This window comes from Lathamus discolor, chromosome 5, assembly GCF_037157495.1.
Source record: "Lathamus discolor isolate bLatDis1 chromosome 5, bLatDis1.hap1, whole genome shotgun sequence".
NCBI lineage: Eukaryota > Metazoa > Chordata > Aves > Psittaciformes > Psittacidae > Lathamus > Lathamus discolor.
Window position 1 is genome coordinate 114,533,417 of NC_088888.1, and position 18,758 is coordinate 114,552,174.

The following is an 18,758-nucleotide window of genomic DNA, read 5'->3' on the forward strand; positions in this document are numbered from 1 at the left end:
TTACTGTGTTACTTTGTACAGTCTGCAGTCTTTGCAGGGTGCTTTGGTTATCTCATAGTAGCATATATGAAAATATGCATATGGAAGCAAAAAGAGTAACCATTGGCTTTTCCCTCTGCCTTTCAGACTGTCAGTTTTCTAGTACAAGAGGAAACTTGCACATTGCTACTCCAAACTTACAGTATTAAGTTCTTTGCTCTTCATTGAAATGTTTTTATTCTATGATTTTGGTTTTTTGAGTGCTTGTGGAGGACTTGATATACTAGATGAGGATGAGAGAACTAGGTCTGTTCATCCTGGAAGAGGAAATGCTCGGAAGAGATCACTTCTCAGAAAAGCTTACCTAATGGGAGGATGCAGAAACAGCAGAGTGGAAGATCAAGAGGCAATAGATGTTAGTTGTGAAGAGATAGCTCAGTGGCAGATCAAGAGGCAATAGATGTTAGTTGTGACACCAGAAAGTGATTTATCAAATCTGAGGGTAATCAAATACATAAGCCACCAGAGCCTTAGGCATGGCCTTGAGCAACCAGCTATAGGTCAGCCCTGTGTTGAGCAGGAGTTTGCACTGAATGACTTCTAACTGATGTGATTGAAAGCCACTGAGTATGTTCACACCAACTGCATCTTGTAAACAACTCTAAATACATATATATCAAAAGTTATTCTTTGGCTAGTGATGAGCATATTTTCAGCACATACAAACTTTCTGTGCAGGAAGGAATTTCACATCCACTTTTTACTTGCTAATTCCTTCCCCAAGAGAACAAAAGCTAGGACTTCAAGCAGCAGCTCCCGAGTGAGTACGTACACACTTTCTTTGAGAAACAAATCCTGGGGGAAATTAAGATTTGAGTTATCAGATCCACTTCTAGAAGGTCTCTACATGGAGCAGCTAAGAACATTAGGTCTCCTGGCTGAATGTGTGTTAGGGGAAAGACTCCCAGGGAAGACTGGAAATTGTTTAGTATTACTGGCATGCTTTGTCATGGAGCACCTGGAAAATGCAGATCCCAAATCCTCCCTTCGTGCCAGTAAAAGATGTATGAGGCAGGCTTCTAAGCTGGTCTCTTTGTGCTTTCTTGACAGCTTTCCATGCCCAGCAAGAATTCTTTTGAGAGAGAGAAGAAATAGAGCTTTTCCCCAAATGAACAAAAGCTATTTCAAGTTTGTGCCTCGTTGTTCTCGTACTGCAGCTATTCCTGCTATTTTTTACAGTGACTGCAGATGAAGCTGGAAACTAGCTCTTACAAATGAATCAACATGATGCTGATCCTCATCACAAAGCTTTGCATCCTAGGCATATTTATAAGGCATCATGTCATATAAAATCCCTAGGATTTGAATCTTACTTTGCACAAGGAAAGAACTTCTCTGGCAAGTAAGTGTGCTTTCAAAGCACTAGATTTACAGAACAGAGGAAAGTTGACATAGAAAAGTTTATTAGAATTATTTCTTTCTTTGCCCCCATTTCATGTGGTTTGGTACTTTTTTTAGATTTATAGACACATTTTGAATTCCAAATAGCAAACCCTAAAAGATTACTACAGCTTGGTTGTAATGAAAGAGGGAATTACATAAATATAACTATTTGCAACTGAAAATGCAGGTGTCTTTTGTTCAAACACCAAGTTTTGTTTTGTTTTCAAATATTTCAGTAACTTTAAGTGACAGCTTTGCAGAGGAGCATGACAAATGCTTTTCTATCAGAACAGAGGCTGACCAGTCAGCTGCTTTAAATAAAATACTGTGACTGCAGGTAATAGAGATGCAGTCTTCATCTTAGCCAGAACTGAGCCTACTGGTTTGGTTTTACAGAGTCTTTAATTGTGCATTTTAATTTATTACTAAAAATTTAATTGTACAGACACTTTCTGTTTTTCAAGTCTGCTAACCACAGTTTTCAAGGGGTTTGTAACTAAATGATACAAAGGGTTTGCACAGAGACCTTTGCCCACTTTCTCTCAAAAAATGCAGTCATTATACAACCTGGGAGTTGCGTAAATGCATTAAAAGCTCAGCTCAAGCCAACCTGAATTTGAGGCTCTGAGCATCTCGGCGGAACGAAGAGGTGACCACTGCCTTCCCAACAGCGCTAACACAGGTGTTATGTGCATCCATACACATGCATACGTATTGACTCCCCTGATCAGCCCATGATGGAAAACCTCTCTGGAGGAGCCACCTGACTGACCTTACAAGCTAAGACCTTCATGGCTATCATCAAGCTACACAGATCAACCATGCATGACTTTATTGTAGCAGGCAACTAATAATTCTTGGGATGAAGATGGGCTTTCATTTGCTATCAGCAGTGCAGCATACCTGAGTGCAGCAGCTCCAGGTTGGCTTACAGTGAGCTGCTGAGCTGAGTTGTGCATTCTTTAGCGTTGGGGTGTTCAGCAGCAGCAGTGCACACATACATGTGCAAAGGCAAAATACTGAAACTAAGTCAGAGGCTGAGAAAATACACATTGCAGTTTGCTAAACTTTGGGCTGTATTTCTAAAGCCAGATTTGTGCTTTCCAGAGATCCAGTATAGCCTTCTGTTGTGAAGTTTTCACTGATTATATATTCAGTTTTGCTTTCTCATTCACAAGTGTTTCTCAACACAGATGGCTTGAGTTGTTTTAAAATGAGACCAGCAATACACCATGGCTATTGTGACCATAATGAAAAAAAAAAAGTATTATATGATTATTTCCTAAGGGAATTTCCAGTGGGAACAAAATCTTCTCAAAGCTTGAGAGGGAGGAGTTAGAAAGCCGCAAATAAACCAGCATGGGAGTTATGTCAGGAGCAATGTGAACCCCCGCTGAAAGCCCACCGATGGAGACTTACTAGTCTGGCTGAAAACTGGTTCTATGTGAAACCAAACAGCAACTGAAGTGAATGGCTTTCACCAAAAACATTCTAAGTTTCTAGTGCCATAGTAAATACTGCAGGTCTCTGCTGCAGATGGTGGTGGTTCTTTTGCTTGGGAACGTTGTAATAGAAAGCTCTGCCCATCGCGTTGCGCTTGCGCACAGCTAGGAGGGGGAGAAAGAACATTAGGGCTTTCTGCTGGAGGGAAAGCATAATAAGTATTTTTAGCTGAATGTCTTCTGCATGCTGAGCTGACAACAGGCTTTTTATACATGAGGATGCCTGACCGAGGGGAGCACAGTGCGAGCTGCTTACGCCAGCAGGCTTGAACGCCAGCCCCAGAGGTAAGCTTGCTGTTCAGCAGGATTTTAAGCAGGGGATGTGCCACTTCCTCAGCACCATGAACACAGGCACATGGTGCTAATTCCCACTCAGACCTCCAGTTCTGGGAAAAAAACCAAAACACTTTCTTGAAAGCAGGTTTTTCCTGGAAGATCTGTATGGGACTGAGCTCAGAGGGAGTCCAAACAGGTGAAGAGCTAAGGAAGATGGAGAAGAATGAGGTTTAATCCTCATACAAGAGGATATAGGAAAGAATTAACCCCTCAAACGTTCTCTTGCATTTTGTAAGTTTATAAAACAAACAATGAAGCAAAACAAACTCCTAAAAGGCAATGTTAACAGTTCTTTCTGACATTAGCAGGGAGATTGACTCCAAAATAAACCTAAGCCATAATAGGCATGACTGTGTTGTGTATGTATCCCATAGGGGCATGGGGATATGTATTAGCAATACCCATCGCTCCCAGTTGGATCAAGGATGGAGAAAGGTAGCTTATGTTAGATGAGTGAAAATACACAGCTCTTCCAGAGCTGAAAACCAGAGAAAACAGCTCAGCAGGAAGCAAAAGGTGAGAGTCTGCAAAGTTTTTCCTTCATCAGTCATTAGGTGCTCATCTCACAGATACGCACTTGTTCCACTGATTCCTGTGTACTCATGGTGAGGGTCCCAGGAGGGGAGCACGTCGTCAGGCTGATAACTGCCTCAAAGAAGCTGCAGTTCCAGCACAACCCAAGCAGCAATCAGCTTCATCAACAAGCCAAAAGCCTGAGTCCCAGGAGGAAGGGGAAGAGGCCAGCAGGGGACAGCTTGCAGCTAGCCTTGGAACAAGGGTCAGGTGGTCAGGCAGCCAGGTGCTGTTCCTGGTCACACTTACGGTGTGTGACATTACAGGAAAAGATAAGGAAAGCAGGTTTGGACAATTTCAAGATTGTTCTGCTACATCCAAATCTTGCTGCCTGGCCTTTCATGCGTTTGGTGACTGAAAAGGGTCAGATTGCTCCCTAAAACAGTTAAAACTAACGAACATGTCACTGCCCAGCTGTTTGCAGACTCAGAGTTCAAGAGCAGCCGCTTGATTTGACAAGAGCTCCCAGCGTGGGCTTGTTATCAGTTAGAGGAGGAAAAAATAGATTTGGCAACGTCCTGCCTTCATGCTGCATGTACACCAGGCAAGACAACATCTGACTCTGGAGCACGCTGGGTACGCTAATTATCACTCTTGTGCTCTAGCTGGGTACTCATCCAGCTTCTGGGGTAATTATCCCATTCAAAATGATTATCCCGAACAGGAGGTATCTTCCTCATTCTGTCTTTGTATCATTCTCCCTGGACCATCACTGGCCAACAATCACAATGCATCTTAAGCCGGCAGATGACATTGCTAGTGCAGAGATCATTCTACCAGGGATGTCTGAAGCGGTTACAGCTTCCCAGGTTGGCTGTCTCACCAATGGAGGCAGAGAGGGAGTACACTGCTCTGGCAAGTCGCCTTTCCTCTGCACATAGCTATTATTAGACTTATGGAGCAGGAGAGGCTTTCTTCACTTCGGGCTGTCAAGTGTGCACACCAGCACTGTCCTATGTAACTCCTCCTTTGGGAGAGGGTGGTGTATGTAGTACTGGTGGGACTTTACTGTAAGAACAACCTGTGATGCTGTAGTATTTACCCCAGGACACACAAGTGAACTGGTTTTTAACTGGATCCTTGAGCTGGATGGTGAACATAGCGCTTTTGGCTCTGCTTAGCAGGTCAGACAGCAGCAGAGACAGTTTTCTGCACACACAGCTGCTGCTGCTCTGGTGCTTTCTAGGCAATAGTGGTTTTCAGTGCCAAGACAGCCTTAAATCCTAAATAAACTGATAAATAAATAAATAAATAAAGGAAGTTATTTTATAACGCAAGTTTTTTTGGAGCCTCCAGATGGAGCTAGTAGAGAGGGAGTCACATTGGGAGGACTCATTTCCCCTCAGCCTGTGAGTCTGGAGAACTTAAATACTCGATCAAGAGAAAACAGGCGAATCTTCTTCCAACTCTGCAGTTACAAGGCTGAGGACCCAGGGAATTCTTGAACAGGAGAAGGAAGGTAGCCCTTGTCCCTATTAGGGTGGGCATCTGCCTCCATCCAAAGGACACATCCTACAAGAAAGGCAGCTTCTCCTTGACAGGGAGAATATATTCCAGACACACATTGTGTTAGGCACTTGGTGCAACCCTTGACTCTGCCCCTCTGTTCCATTTCCAAACAGGAACACCACTTGAGATCCAGTTATGAATGCAGGAAACAAGTTCTGCTGCTGGCTCTGCAGAAGGCATCCTGGCCAACAGCAGCCAGATAACCCGTCTGTGCCCCTCGGCTTCTCTTGGTAGATATTTGCAGAATGAGTTGCTGTCAAGGGCACGGTCAGTTTCCTTCCAAGCACTTTGGAGAAGACAGGGTTGCCATGCACCAGGTGACACTGGTGAGAGAGGCCAACAGAGCAGGAAAGCTCAGCCAGCTCTTCATCAAGTCACCACAAAGCAAGTAATGCTGACCTATTAACTTCTCCCTTCCTAACTGGAGAAGTGAAGGTGAGGTGAGGGTGGCTATGCTGCTTTTGTGGCCTTAAAATGTAAAGACCAGCAACGCTTCTCCTTGTGAAATACTGCATCACAAGAAACCCAAATGCTGTTTGATAACTTCTCCTCAGTGCGGATGGTGCTGCTGCCTGCAGAGCAGAGCATCCCGCTCTGTGATAGACATCTGCCTACCCTGCAAAACAGCTTGGCTTGAAGCCTTCCTGTGGGGAGATGGAGGAGATGAGCCTACGGAGACTGACCAGAGGCCACCTCTGAGGGTTTCAGGCTTATTGATGTTGCTGAATGGAAATACCTGGAAGACGGAGGGCGTCAGCTGGAGGGTTACCGGCCATTCCCATTTCTCTCTGCAAAGCCACAGCAGATGAGGTTGGCTTTTTTGGCAAGTGCTGGACAATTAGTCTGCATGTTGCACAAATAGAGAGAAATGATTAACACAGGCTCCACATAAGCCCTACTCCTATCTAGCTGCATCGAAACCTAATGTGAGGTAAATTAAGCTTCTCTTTAGTGCTCTTTAGGCTGGTAACAGTAAAATCTGAGGACCTGCTTGGTCTCATCTGTTACCGGCCAGCTCCCTGTAACTGAACCCCTGTCAGCACCCCCCCAGCACCATCCCTGCTACGCCTGTGGGGCTAAACTGGTGTTGATGGGACTCACTGGCCAGCAGGAGAGCACCCAAGCACTGCCGTGTAAGGGCGCCTGAAAGGTTTGGGGTTTCTAACTCCGCCACTTCTAGTTTCCCTAAGAAGGCTTCTATGGAGCACCTCCCGTATGAAGACAGGCTGAGGAAGTTGGGGCTGTTCAGCCTGGAGAAGAGAAGGCTGCGTGGGGACCTCATAGCAGCCTTCCAGTACCTGAAGGGGGCCTATAGGGATGCTGGGGAGGGACTGTTCACTAGGGACTGTAGTGACAGGACAAGGGGTAACGGGTTAAAACTTAAACAGGGGAAGTTTAGATTGGATATAAGGAGGAAATTCTTTCCTGTTAGGGTGGTGAGGCACTGGAATGGGTTGCCCAGGGGTGTTGTGAGTGCTCCATCCCTGGCAGTGTTCAAGGCCAGGTTGGATGAAGCCTTGTGTGGGATGGTTTAGTGAGAGGTGTCCCTGCCCATGGCAGGGGGGTTGGAACTGGATGATCTTAAGGTCCTTTCCAACCCTAACTATTCTATGATTCTATTATTCTATCACGTATGCATTCTGTGTTTGTTCTGATTTAAATCGCGTATCTGATGCCCATGCAGAATGCATCTGAAACTTATGTACTCCCTACCCCAAATCCATGTGAATATACCAAAAAACGAAAATATTAGGGTCCTATTCTGTGGGATTATGACAAGTTTCCTGAAGGGGAGAGAGCTCTGTAGCAATACGTCTGCATTTTTGCATGAGGTTTCTATTATAAACAGACAACAAGGTTTTGCAATCTTGCTTGTTGGCAGGCGCAAGTGCCTTGAGTTTGCTCAAGTGTATAATCATAGCGTGTTTGCTTCTATTTCTGTTTCTCCATCTCTGCCCAGTGCAGCACATGTGGATACCTTCCCAGCACTCTTGCAGTTCTGTGCTGTGATGTGAAGGGGACATTATCCTTCTGTAGAGCAGAACCAATGTCTGTGCCTGCCATCTTTTCATGTACAAGGAGAAGTTTACAAAATGCCCTCACTTCCTCCCTTATTTCTATCCCCCTTTTCCCATGGTGGGGCAAAGGAAGGAAAGCTACTTGCATTGTCTCCCAGCCACATGTGCCCTTCCCTGAACTGTTCCAGTTTATGCCTGGCAGCAAGATTTAGGCAAGCCTGTTGTCACAACCATGGGGACACCAGTGCTTAAAGATCTCCAAGGTTTTCATAGCTGATCTCTGTAGAAGAAGTAAATGGACCACGTTGTACATCTTCTGTGGGCCAGCATCATACTGGGCAGAGAAGGTGAAGGTTAAATGGAGGTACAGAGTACAAAACATAGGATGTCAGGGCTGGATGATATCTGAGTGTGCTTTTGCTGCCAGTCTGCCTGCTCACAGCAGGGAAAATCAACTGAGTTCCTTGGTCAGTCCCACCTGGCAGAGCAGAGCATGCCCTAATAAAATATAAAATAATACATTAGAATATTAAAATACAAAATAAGTTGCTAATAAAATATTAAAACCCCAAATCCTCTTCCTAACCTGCTTGAAGAGTTTGTTAGCAAGCCTGAGAGGGGCCAGATGTCCAGTTCCAGATGTCTGTCTAGGCATGGCCTAGACACTCATGCAACTACCATGAGCATCTAGGACAGCCTGGTGGACTATGGGCTAAGCTTCGCTACTTCAGGGTCTTAGTCCCCCTCTTTTCATCTGTTCTCTGCTTGTGTTCAAGTTTCCCACTCCTGTTGCCTGCCTGGACAACTAAGGCAGGTTTGCACTACACCGTGACCTGCAGCGTCCAGCCTCTAAATGGACCTTAGGGGAGGTGTGGGGCAGACACAGAAAGCCTTCAGGGCTGCCCAGGCTTAGCTGTCAGCACTTGGAGGGTTTTGGGTGTCCTATGGTTGCTGAATAATGAATTACCTGCTCTTTCCTTCCTCCCACTCCAGCTCCTGGGGCTGCCTATCAGAAACACTGCTGTGATTGTGTCAGCATATGGGCAGATATGTGTGTATCTGTAAGTGTTATCTGTGTATTGGAGGACTGCTGGCAGCATCCAAGCAAGATTGCCATCTGTTTGATGGAGCTGGTTCATAGTTGTCTGAATGAATGTTTTCACCACAACTGCAGCATGCAACATTACCCCTGTTTTCTGGTCTATAACATCTTGTAATGAATAAGAAGCACCTATTTACCCGCAAATAGTGGTAGAAGTCAACACATTTTGCTCATGTTCAGCTTCTCTGCTTGGAGAAATAGAAAGCAGCACATCAGGATGTTTTTTCCAAAGCTTTCTTCTTCCCCATCCCAGCCTTCCATCCTTTTGCTCTTAATCAGATTCCCAAGGTCTCACTTGAGTTCAGAGCTTTGTTTTCTTTAATAGCAGATGCTGTCTATCTGTCTCTCAGTCACCCCACACTCTCCTGGCCCTGGTTCTATACTTGCTTACCACACGTGTGGGTCTGGCACTCAGGTCTTCTGCATTATTCACCAGTGGATTTACCTGGGTCAACAAAGACCAAATTTCCCTCCCCAGGATCCTTGCTGCCATCCCAGGACTCACCTGGGTGGTGTGACTCCTCACTCCCTGCTTTTGGGTCATCTTGAGGGTTTTGCCACTTGAACGACGTTGCTTTGGCCAACGTGCCTGGATCTGGGCCCTTCCCCATTTCCTCCACTTTTTCAGGTGCAACATTCTCACGTGGGGAAGTGCAGTCAGCCCCACTTCTTGACTCGTGCCCCTCTTGTTCCTCTGTCCCTCTTCAGTCTCCCTCCTTCCAGCTGCTGAGCAGTAGATCAGAAGAAATCATGTGCTCTACTAATCCCATGGAGGTTTCCGAGCTTGCTGGCCACTTGTGGCAACTTCACAGGGCTGCAAGGGGCCCTAGAGGAATGCAAGGCATGGGATGTTTAGGGGAAGGAGCCTTGTGACTTCCAGCTGTGTATCTGCACTGACGTGGTGCATGTGTCTCTCCATTTGAATGTGCATGAAGACAGTGATGCAAACCCCTGGCAGTGTTCAGGGCCAGCTTGGACAATGCTTGGAGCAACATGCTCTAGTGGAAGGTGTCCCTGTGCATAGCAGTGGGTTGGAACTGGATGAGCTTTAAGGTCCCTTTCAACCCAAACCATTCTGTGATTCTATGATTCTATGAATGTGATAAATACTTGAAATCTGTGGGCTCCAGCTGCACCATGCAGTTGACATCCAGGTCCCCATGTTCTCTACCTCTACCACAAAAGAATGTCATTAATGGTGGAAGTTAAAAAGCCAATTTGCTTGAAGAGTTTCTAGGAACAAACCAGGAGGAGAATGGGAGAACACCCACAGATGGAGGTCAGGCAGGTGGTGCCTCCTGCACTGGGGTGTGTGGGGAATGAGGAGCCCAATGATCCAGCCATGGTGAGATACCTGCTGTCTCCACAGTGGTGATGCACTGATGTGGCTGTGATGCCAACCCATCTTTGCACCAAAAGCAGTGCAGACCTGTCCTGCTGTCATGTCCATGGTGAAAGGAAGTGTAAAAATGCAAGGATAGCACGTGAAAGTGGAGAGGCTCAGCGTGCAGACAAGCTCCTTGTCCTATTGCCTTCACTGGGTATCTGCTGGAGGTCATCTTTGCTGAACAAGAAAGGCATGAGCTGCTTGCCCTCAGTCTGTGTTATGACCTGGGAGGGTACATACATAGTCCTGTCACACATTGCTTTTGCCTCTTTGAGCCTTTCTTGCCATGAGGCCACCTGGTCACCTTGGTGTGGGGGCTGTTTCTGGATGTTCCTGTAGAAGCACTCAGTTAAATTATTTATGCATTACAAAGATGTGTAAGAACCGAAGCAAACAATAGCAAAAATAGTTGCTGTTTTTCTATTTGGATGTCTGGGTATCCAGGCAGTATCTAAGACTATAGGCGAAGGAAAATCTGCAGGGAGGAACGTCTTTTATTATACCCACTGATGTGTGTTGGGAAATCAGACTGTTTGGCATGCAGCCCTTCACAGAAAGAAGAAATCATTTGGCTTTTCTTCCAAATAAATCGCTTGGCTTAATAAAAATGTAAATGCAAATCCCTGAAGGAAGGAACAACAGGAACAGAAAGTCCTTAAGGTCAGAGAGAGGGAAAGTGGCCTCCCCTGCAAAGGCTGAGTTTACATGTATGTCACCTGCGTGGGCCACCTCCTCAGCTAGTGATGATGCTCTTGTTGTGTACAACAGCTCAGCTGCAGTGTGGATGGACTGCTCTGGTTCCCATCATCATCAGATTAGTTTATGAGCATGATAATCCCCTTGGGTAACCACAGACTGCACTTCAAGTTGACTCAGACCAAGGTTTATCAAACACATGGGATCTGCCTTGGATCCATCTGTCCTCTGTGAAGCCAGTAAGGAGCCTCACGCTGCACCTAACTTGATAATGCAATGTTATGTCCATGAGAAGAATGCCTACGAAGGCTCTGCAGTTAAAGAGTTTTTGTGCAGGGAGCACAGACATCTCACAAAACCAATGCATGGTCCAAGATGATCAGTCTCTCATGCTAAAGAAAGCAGAGAGAAGGGTTTGGGCAGATCGGCTTTCCATGAGGAGGCCAGCATGACAAATGCACCAGAAATTAATAGTATGTCACCCCTCTCCAGTATAAAAAATAACCAGGTTTTCTTTCCTGTAGCTCTCCCCAACCCTTTCTTCATACTCAGCATGGCAACAGTGAGTCTTCAACAGGTCTTCACCCTGATGGTGTCAAACTGCTGCCCACAGCAAGCCAGCAACAAACACTTGAGCCGTGGCTATCAAGTATTTTACAGACAGGACATCACTGCAGAACATCGCTCCTGTTGCTGCTTCCATCGCAAGAAAACAAGAGTCAGACTTAGAAGACCTTTCTGTGTTACTGACCAGCCTTCATCATAAGCAGATGGCAGGCACTGCTCCAGGGGAGGAAAAATGTCTCTAGACTTAGAATCATCGAATAGTTAGGGTTGGAAAGGATGTTCCAACCCCCCTGCCATGGGCAGGGACACCTCACACTAAACCATCTCACCCAAGGCTCTGTCCAACCTGGCCTTGAACACTGCCAGGGATGGAGCACTCACAACCTCCCTGGGCAGCCCATTCCAGTGCCTCACCACCCTTATAGTAAAGAATCCTTATATCCAATCTGTTTAAGTTTGAACCCATTACCCCTTGTCCTGTCACTACAGTCCCTAATGAAGAGTCCCTCCCCAGCATCCCTATAGGCCCCCTTCAGATACTGGAAGGCTGCTATGAGGTCTCCACGCAGCCTTCTGTTCTCCAGGCTGAACAGCCCCAACTTTCTCAGCCTGTCTTCATATGGGAGGTGCTCCAGTCCCCTGATCATCCTCGTGGCCTCCTCTGGACTTGTTCCAGCAGTTTCATGTCCTTTTTATGTTGAGGACACCAGAACTGCACACAATGCTCCAGGTGAGGTCTCACAAGAGCAGAGTAGAGGGGCAGGATCACCTCCTTCACCCTGCTGGTCACACTCCTTTTGATGCAGCCCAGGATATGGTTGGCTTTCTGGGCTGCGAGCGCACAATGAAGCCGGCTCATGTTCATTTTCTCATTGACCAGCACCCCTGAGTCCTTCTCTGCAGGGCCGCTCTGAATGTCTTCTTTGCCCAATCTGTAGCTGTGCCTGGGACTGCTCCGACCCAGGTGTAGGACCTTGCACTTGTCATGGTTGAACTTCATAAGGTTGGCATCAGCCCACCTCACAAGCGTGACCACACAGCTTGGTGTCATCGGCAAACTTGCTGAGGGCGCACTCAATCCCACTGTCCATGCCAGCGATGAAGATGTTAAACAAGACTGGTCCCAACACCGATCCCTGAGGGACACCACTCGTTACTGGTCTCCAGCCAGACATTGAGCCATTGACCACAGCTCTTTGCGTGCAGCCATCCAGCCAGTTCTTTATCCACCGAGTGATCCACATATCAAATTGATGTCTCCCCAATTTAGAGACAAGCATGCACAGGCATCACAAGGTATAAACCCTTGAAAGAGAGGAATATGTTTTACAGAGAGAATACCAAGGGTGTTCTTCCAGAAGGACAAAATGGGCACTGGGGTAGCTTCAAGCTGGGTAGGAGTTTTAGACACATTCAGTAAGGGGAAAAGAAAACAAACCAAGCATTTTCCCCTCAGTGTGCAATAGACAGAGAAATTAACTTCATTTTCAAGTTTCCATCACTGAAGAGCCCATGTTCTGGTCTGGTTTTGATTCTTTCTGGCCTAATTGCCCATTTTTCAAAGACGTGTGTTTTAAAACCTCAGGAATTTAAAAATAATGGGTTCATGGCTTTATTATCCAGCACCAGGCCCATTTGCCATGGAGCTGTAGAATCACCCGTGTTGGAAGGGACCCCAAAAGATCCCTTGCTTAAGCCATGCTCAGAGCAAGGCTGACAGCAAGATCAGACCGGGTCTCTCAGGCCTTTATGCTGTCAGGCTTTGAAACCAAGGGTGGACACTGGACAGGCTTTCTGGGCTCGGGTACTTACTTAAACCCACTGTGATTTTTTCCTCCCATACCTGATAAAATCCACTGTTTCAGTTCATGTCTGTAATCTGTCTGCTGTGCACCAGAGTGAAGAGCCTGGCTCTGTCTTCTCAGCGACCCCCTTGTAGGTATTGGAAGACCACACTGAGGTGCCCTTGAAGCCTCCTCCTCTCCACTGAACAAGCCTCAGGCCCTCAGCCTCCCCTCATACACCATCTTGGTGGTCCCCTTTGAGCTCTCCCCAGTTCATTGACATCGCTGTTGTACTGGGGCCCCCAAAACTGGGTGCAGAATCCAGATATGAGCTAACAAGTACCAAGAAAATGGAAACCATCTCTTAGAATCATAGAATAGTTAGGGTTGGAAAGGACCTTAAGATCACCCAGTTCCAACCTCCCTGCCATGGGCAGGGACACCTCACACTAAACCATCCCACCCAAGGCTCTGTCCAACCTGGCCTTGAACACCGCCAGGGATGGAGCACTCACAACCTCCCTGGGCAACCCATTCCAGTGCCTCACCACCCTTACAGTAAAGAATTTCCTCCTTATATCCAATCTAAACTTCCGCTGTTTAAGTTTGAACCCGTTACCCCTTGTCCTACCACTACAGTGTCTTCCTTAATCTGCTGGCTGACGTTGTTCCTCAATCTACTGGTTCGATCTAAAAGTGATCAATACTCAGGGAAACCAAATCTCTCATGCAACATTTTGGGTTTTGTCTGAAATGGGCACTAACTGCTAAGGAGATCATTAGAAGAGTGTGTATTTGACAAAAATCTTAGATTATACTTCTCTCCTTTAGCTTCCACCTCCAAATTTGGCCTCACACTTCACCTCCCAGCTGGCACACTGGTAGTTACAGTATTTTACACAGATCATAGCGTAACGACAAAGTGTTGTTTCTCTGAAGGCAGCCACCAGCACCCAAACCAAAGGTGCCCCTGGAACCACGAGGTGTCCCCATAGGGCAGCTGCACCAGCTTGAGCAGGACTTGGAGGGGAGGCACAGAACTGGCTTCAGCCATAGCCCTGCAGTGCTGCACATGAAGATGTGCCACTTGATTATTTTGGTTTTTAATGTTAAAGGTTCACATTTTGGGTTATGGTAGAAACAGGTCTCCCTCTTCATCTGGACAGAAAAAGACCCAATCTTTCCCATTCTGCTCTGGATCCCTAACTCAAGTAGAGGCAATGTAGGCACAGCAGAAAACACAAGTGCCATTTACTTTGTCCTCCTCTATTCTCACTGTCCTGCTGTCTCAGTGTGCCTGCCAGACAGAGGCAAAGAAGTGCATTCTCTACAGAGAAATGATGCTTCTTGGCCAAGCAGCAGCTTCACGGAAAGTGATCATTTTGGTGCAGAGAGCTTCCATCCTAGTTCCCAGTCTTTTGATCCAGAGAGCAAAAGAGTGGCATAAGGCTTTTAGCTCCTCATGGAGATTATAGCAAATGGGTCTTGAGGGTATCAGTTCCTACTGCTGTATGGTTATTTCTACAAGGTGAGATTAGGAGAATTTCCCTTTGTGTCCTAACATATGCAGGACTCCAGGCATTTTTCTGAGCAGTTCAAATCCTCTGAGGCAAAGAGGGCAGCAGAAGTAATAGCTCTTTGTGAAGCTCTGAGCTACTTGGTAGATACAGCCGAAAGCACCTTTGTGATATGAAACTAGCCTTCCCTTTCTTTTCCTTTTCACCCAAGCATGGAAACAAAATGCTTCATTTTGGTTCACAGAGAAACCTTTGATGATGGAAGAAACCACCACAGATTTAATTTCTTTTTGGTGAGTGGGCACAAAAAAAGGTGGCTCAGAGTTTCCACATTTCCACTTCTACACTTCACCATCAGGCCTCTCACCTTTACTGCTATCAACTGAATGAGGCTCTTATTCACGGTTTGGCTGATGTTGATAGTTTTCAGCACTGTTTTCCCTTCCAGACTAGGGAAATCAACATAAGGGAAGACCTGACCAAAAAATACCTGCTGAAGGGTCTTTCCAAACAAGCTGGCTACTTTGAGACATGGCTCAGTGCAACCTGCACTGAAAGTCCCTGGTCTTTCAATCAGGTCTTTAAACCTGGATAATGACCTTGTCCATGTGATGAATGGGGAATAACCTCTTATCTTGGCTTTTGGCATGGGAATTGCTGACAATGTGTTCAGGGAATTCAGGGAGCTGGATGGTGTACTGAGGGTAACTGCCTTCCTGTATTGGCTCTATGGAGGACAGAGGTATCTGACAGCTGAAGGGTTACTGCAGCTCCTCTTCCAAATCCCAGGCTGTCTTGCTACAGGCTACCAGCGACACCTCCAAACCTCTGGAAGCTGACTCTTGTCCCTCTTGAAGTACCCAAGCAATGTGTTTCATTGACACATTCATCAACAAAGACAATACTGGGAAAAGCTGCTTGAATTCCTTGGGGGGAAAAAGGTCAGAAATATTGCCTGTGAATACTTTACTATGTATCTTCATCAAAACTATCACTCATAAAGCTCCCAAATACTTTATTAGTGAGAGAAGGGCTGCCACATCCCGGACCCTTATTGCGAATGCCGTAGTCTTTCTTCACGTCACAGGCCATCTGTTTCCTGGTATGTCCACAAAGGAGGTGATGAGGCCCACACCTACACAGGGGTAGAGTATTTCTGTTGGCAATGGGAGTAATACCTGAGCAAATAACTTGTCACCTGACTCACAGCGCTCTTACGTGGGGCTCCTCCGCCCATGACAGGGGCAGTGCTGCTGGGCTGCAGAGGCAGGAGGGGAAGGTCAGGGAAGGGATTGCAAAAGAGCCACGTACATCATCAGGCACACAGTTAAACAAGCAGAAGAGTGGTAAATGAAATAATAAACGATTATTCAAAGTTTACCTTGGCTTTCCTTCTTTTTAAAATTCTCTGGAAACATAAACATTGGAGGATCGCGGCATAAAGGGGCTCCCAGATATTTTTTTAGCAAGGTTGAGCTGAAAAAGGTCAAGAAATGCAGTTTTGAGTGGCCTCGAACTGAAACTCAGATCCACAGAAGTGCAATTTGATCAAAGCTGTCTTGTGGTTTCACAACCGTTTTTGCTATTGATTTTGACTGGAGTTTGGTTACGGACTTTGATAAAAGCAAGGCCAGGCACAAAATCAATGCAGCTTCTCACCCTTCCCTTCAGTCCATTATATGCTATTGACAGCACCCAATATTTTTCATCATGACAAGTTTTTATCTTCCCCTTGGTTAGTCCAGTCTCAAGATACCTTCTGCCTGTCCAGCAGGTAGACACGGTACTGTCCAATGTAATGAGATCCCTCAATTTCAGTTTTTAGCATCCTTCCTTTTGTTTTTACATCATGTCCCATCACCTTCCGATTACTTCAGCTAAAAGGTCTGTTCCCTTTTTTGCCATTTTATAATGGGTTGAGAATAATCTTTTTGTGTGTGTGCTTAATAAGAAAAAGAGCTTTCCTGGTTTTTCCTTCAATAGAAGGTGTGGTTTTGATTCTAGGACAGGTTAACCTACTTTTTGAAAGCGAAGTGAAGGAATGGCTATTAACAATATGAGTTTCAAAAGACAGGAGGAAATGAGTAAATGAGCCAAAGAAACCAGTAGCCTGAAGCTCACACAATCAGTTGCTGAAACCCAAAGAGAGGGGACAAAAAGAAGGAAACATCATACTGGTAGAAAGACAACCTGGCCAGGAGGCCATGGAGATCACCTCAACCGAGGAGGAGCTGATTAAGTGGAAATGAGAGGAGTGGGAAGAGAGCCAGGCTGGTCTGAGGGTTAAGCGCAAAAGCTATTGAGCTGGAAGAGAATATGGAAACAGAGAGAATATAGGGGAATGGAGAAGGACGGGTGGATTAGCTGTGCAGTAAGGAGAAAGAAGGCGGGGAGACAGGATGGAAGGTGGCAGTGGGAGGTGGAAGTGGGACACAGGAGAGGTCTGTGAGTGGAAGTTGAGTGGATGGTATCCATCTTACAACCTGACCCCCTGCCTGGGGAGGTGAGAGACGCAGCAGCACCATCACTCCCGGCACGTCTTTGAAGGAAACTGGAGGGCCACCAAGCTCCAGCAAAGGCCACGGGGAGATCGGTGTGAGAGCACGTGGCAGGAGAGGTGTCTGCTCCACGTGGTGCCTCTGCTGCGTTCGCTCTGGCGCTGGCCGGGCAAATGAGATTAAAGCAGAGTACAGACGGTGGCCAGCGTGGCTGGGGGGGTTGCAATGGGTTATCTTGCCCTGCTGCAGTGACAGCGCGAGAGCAGAGACAGAGGGAGAAATGTTGCTCAGGCAACTCTGTCACTGCCATGAGGAAGTCTGGGCAAATGCCAGCACATGAGGTTGCAGGAAGGGCTTAGGAGGAAATCATGTGGGTCAAAAATCCAGACCAAGACAGTGACAGCAAGAGAGCCTGTGCTTGGAAATGACCCTGGGGGCAAAGCTGGGGCAGGGCTTATGGAATTTGCTAGACATTCCATGAAAGAGAATGTTCCTCTCATCACCACTGAGCCTTCAGTTCAGTCAGGAGCACGTGGGGTCTGTAGGGTCCCCCCATGCTGGAGAAGGCTCTTGTCCTCACACAGACCTTGATCCCAGCAGGATCCCTCTCTGGATGTATCTGGGATGCAGCACAGCTCAGGGTAAGGGTCTGGAGGGGCAGAGGACAGCCACAGCTTCTGTTTCTGGGCAGAGGTTCAGCAGCCAGCCAGCCGTACCTAATGGCCATTTCATCTGGGTGCGCAGTGGTGCCAAAGGCGGGCAGCAGCCAGCCGGCTCCTTCTCCGAGGGGTGAACGCACGGTGTGTCCTGCAGCAACCCCCGGAGCTGTGGCTTGCCTGGGAATTCAGCTGAACCCCCATCTGCAGCAAAGAAGACAATGCAAGGAGAGAGGCAAGAGTCCAAGCTGGAGAAAATAGCATCAGTACCACGCAAAAACCCAGCGTGTGCCGCTCGCGCACGCTTCCCTAAGGCAGCTCGTGTCCTTGAACACCTGAGTAACTCGGAGCAATCAGGACATGCCTCACCTTTTCTCCTGACTCATATCCTGCTGTGCAATTGGTTAGCAAAAGCAAAGGGTTGTGGTGTTTTTCAGGCCAGCGCCATTTGAACAGTTCCATCCGAGCCCGGGAGCTGACCTGCCAGGAGTCAGGGAAGCAGGTGGCTCCCAGGCTTCCATGCTTCCCAAAAAAGCATGCTCATTGTATCAAACGGAGGCAGCACTTCGGTACTTTGACTCAAAGGGCTTTTCTTTCATTTATGCTGCTTTGACAGAATCAATATCATAAAGATGAATTGTTTGGCCAAACTACTGTTTCCCTTCCAGCCTCCCCGTGGTGAACACATTTGTGTTAGGTTTTCTATGTGAGCACAGCTTTTTTTCAGAGGCTTATTGCATTTACATGAGAGGGGTGGAAAAAAGCAAATCATTAACCCACAGCTTACCCACCTCTGTCTAGCGGTGCCATGAAAGACATGATGGGGCTGGGAAGGTGAGTTTGCACACTCTTATTCTGTGTGTTCTCTCAATAACTATTTTAACATCCTTCCTGCGTAGCTGTATAATCGCCACTAAATCTGAGCTCTTGGAGCAGTCATCAGTTTTCAACACCATCAATGTAAAGAAGGATGGAAAGGCTTTAGCTATGATTGCGTTCAGTATCTATCAGCACTGCCTATTGTCACTGCAGACTTCTCTTTTCAAGGGTTTCTTTTTTGTTTCTATCAACTTTATTCCAATTTGCTTCATTTGAAAAGCAACTGTTTCACTGGTGATCCAAGATTGTCTTTGCTGTACATAAAACTGCAAGTGATGTTTTGGTGAAGCACATTGTAAAAGTGCTGTAAGA

At 46.6% G+C, this 18,758-nt stretch overlaps 1 long non-coding RNA gene across 1 annotated transcript; it reads right to left on the reverse strand.

The window, feature by feature from the left end:
• Positions 1-15,422: 15,422 nt before the first annotated feature.
• LOC136014499 (uncharacterized) lies at positions 15,423-17,223 on the reverse strand. Its single transcript, XR_010612739.1, has 3 exons — positions 16,897-17,223; positions 15,795-15,889; positions 15,423-15,548 (listed from the first exon to the last, which is right to left on the reverse strand). It is a non-coding gene; the product is annotated as an uncharacterized LOC136014499 (long non-coding RNA).
• Positions 17,224-18,758: the final 1,535 nt, after the last annotated feature.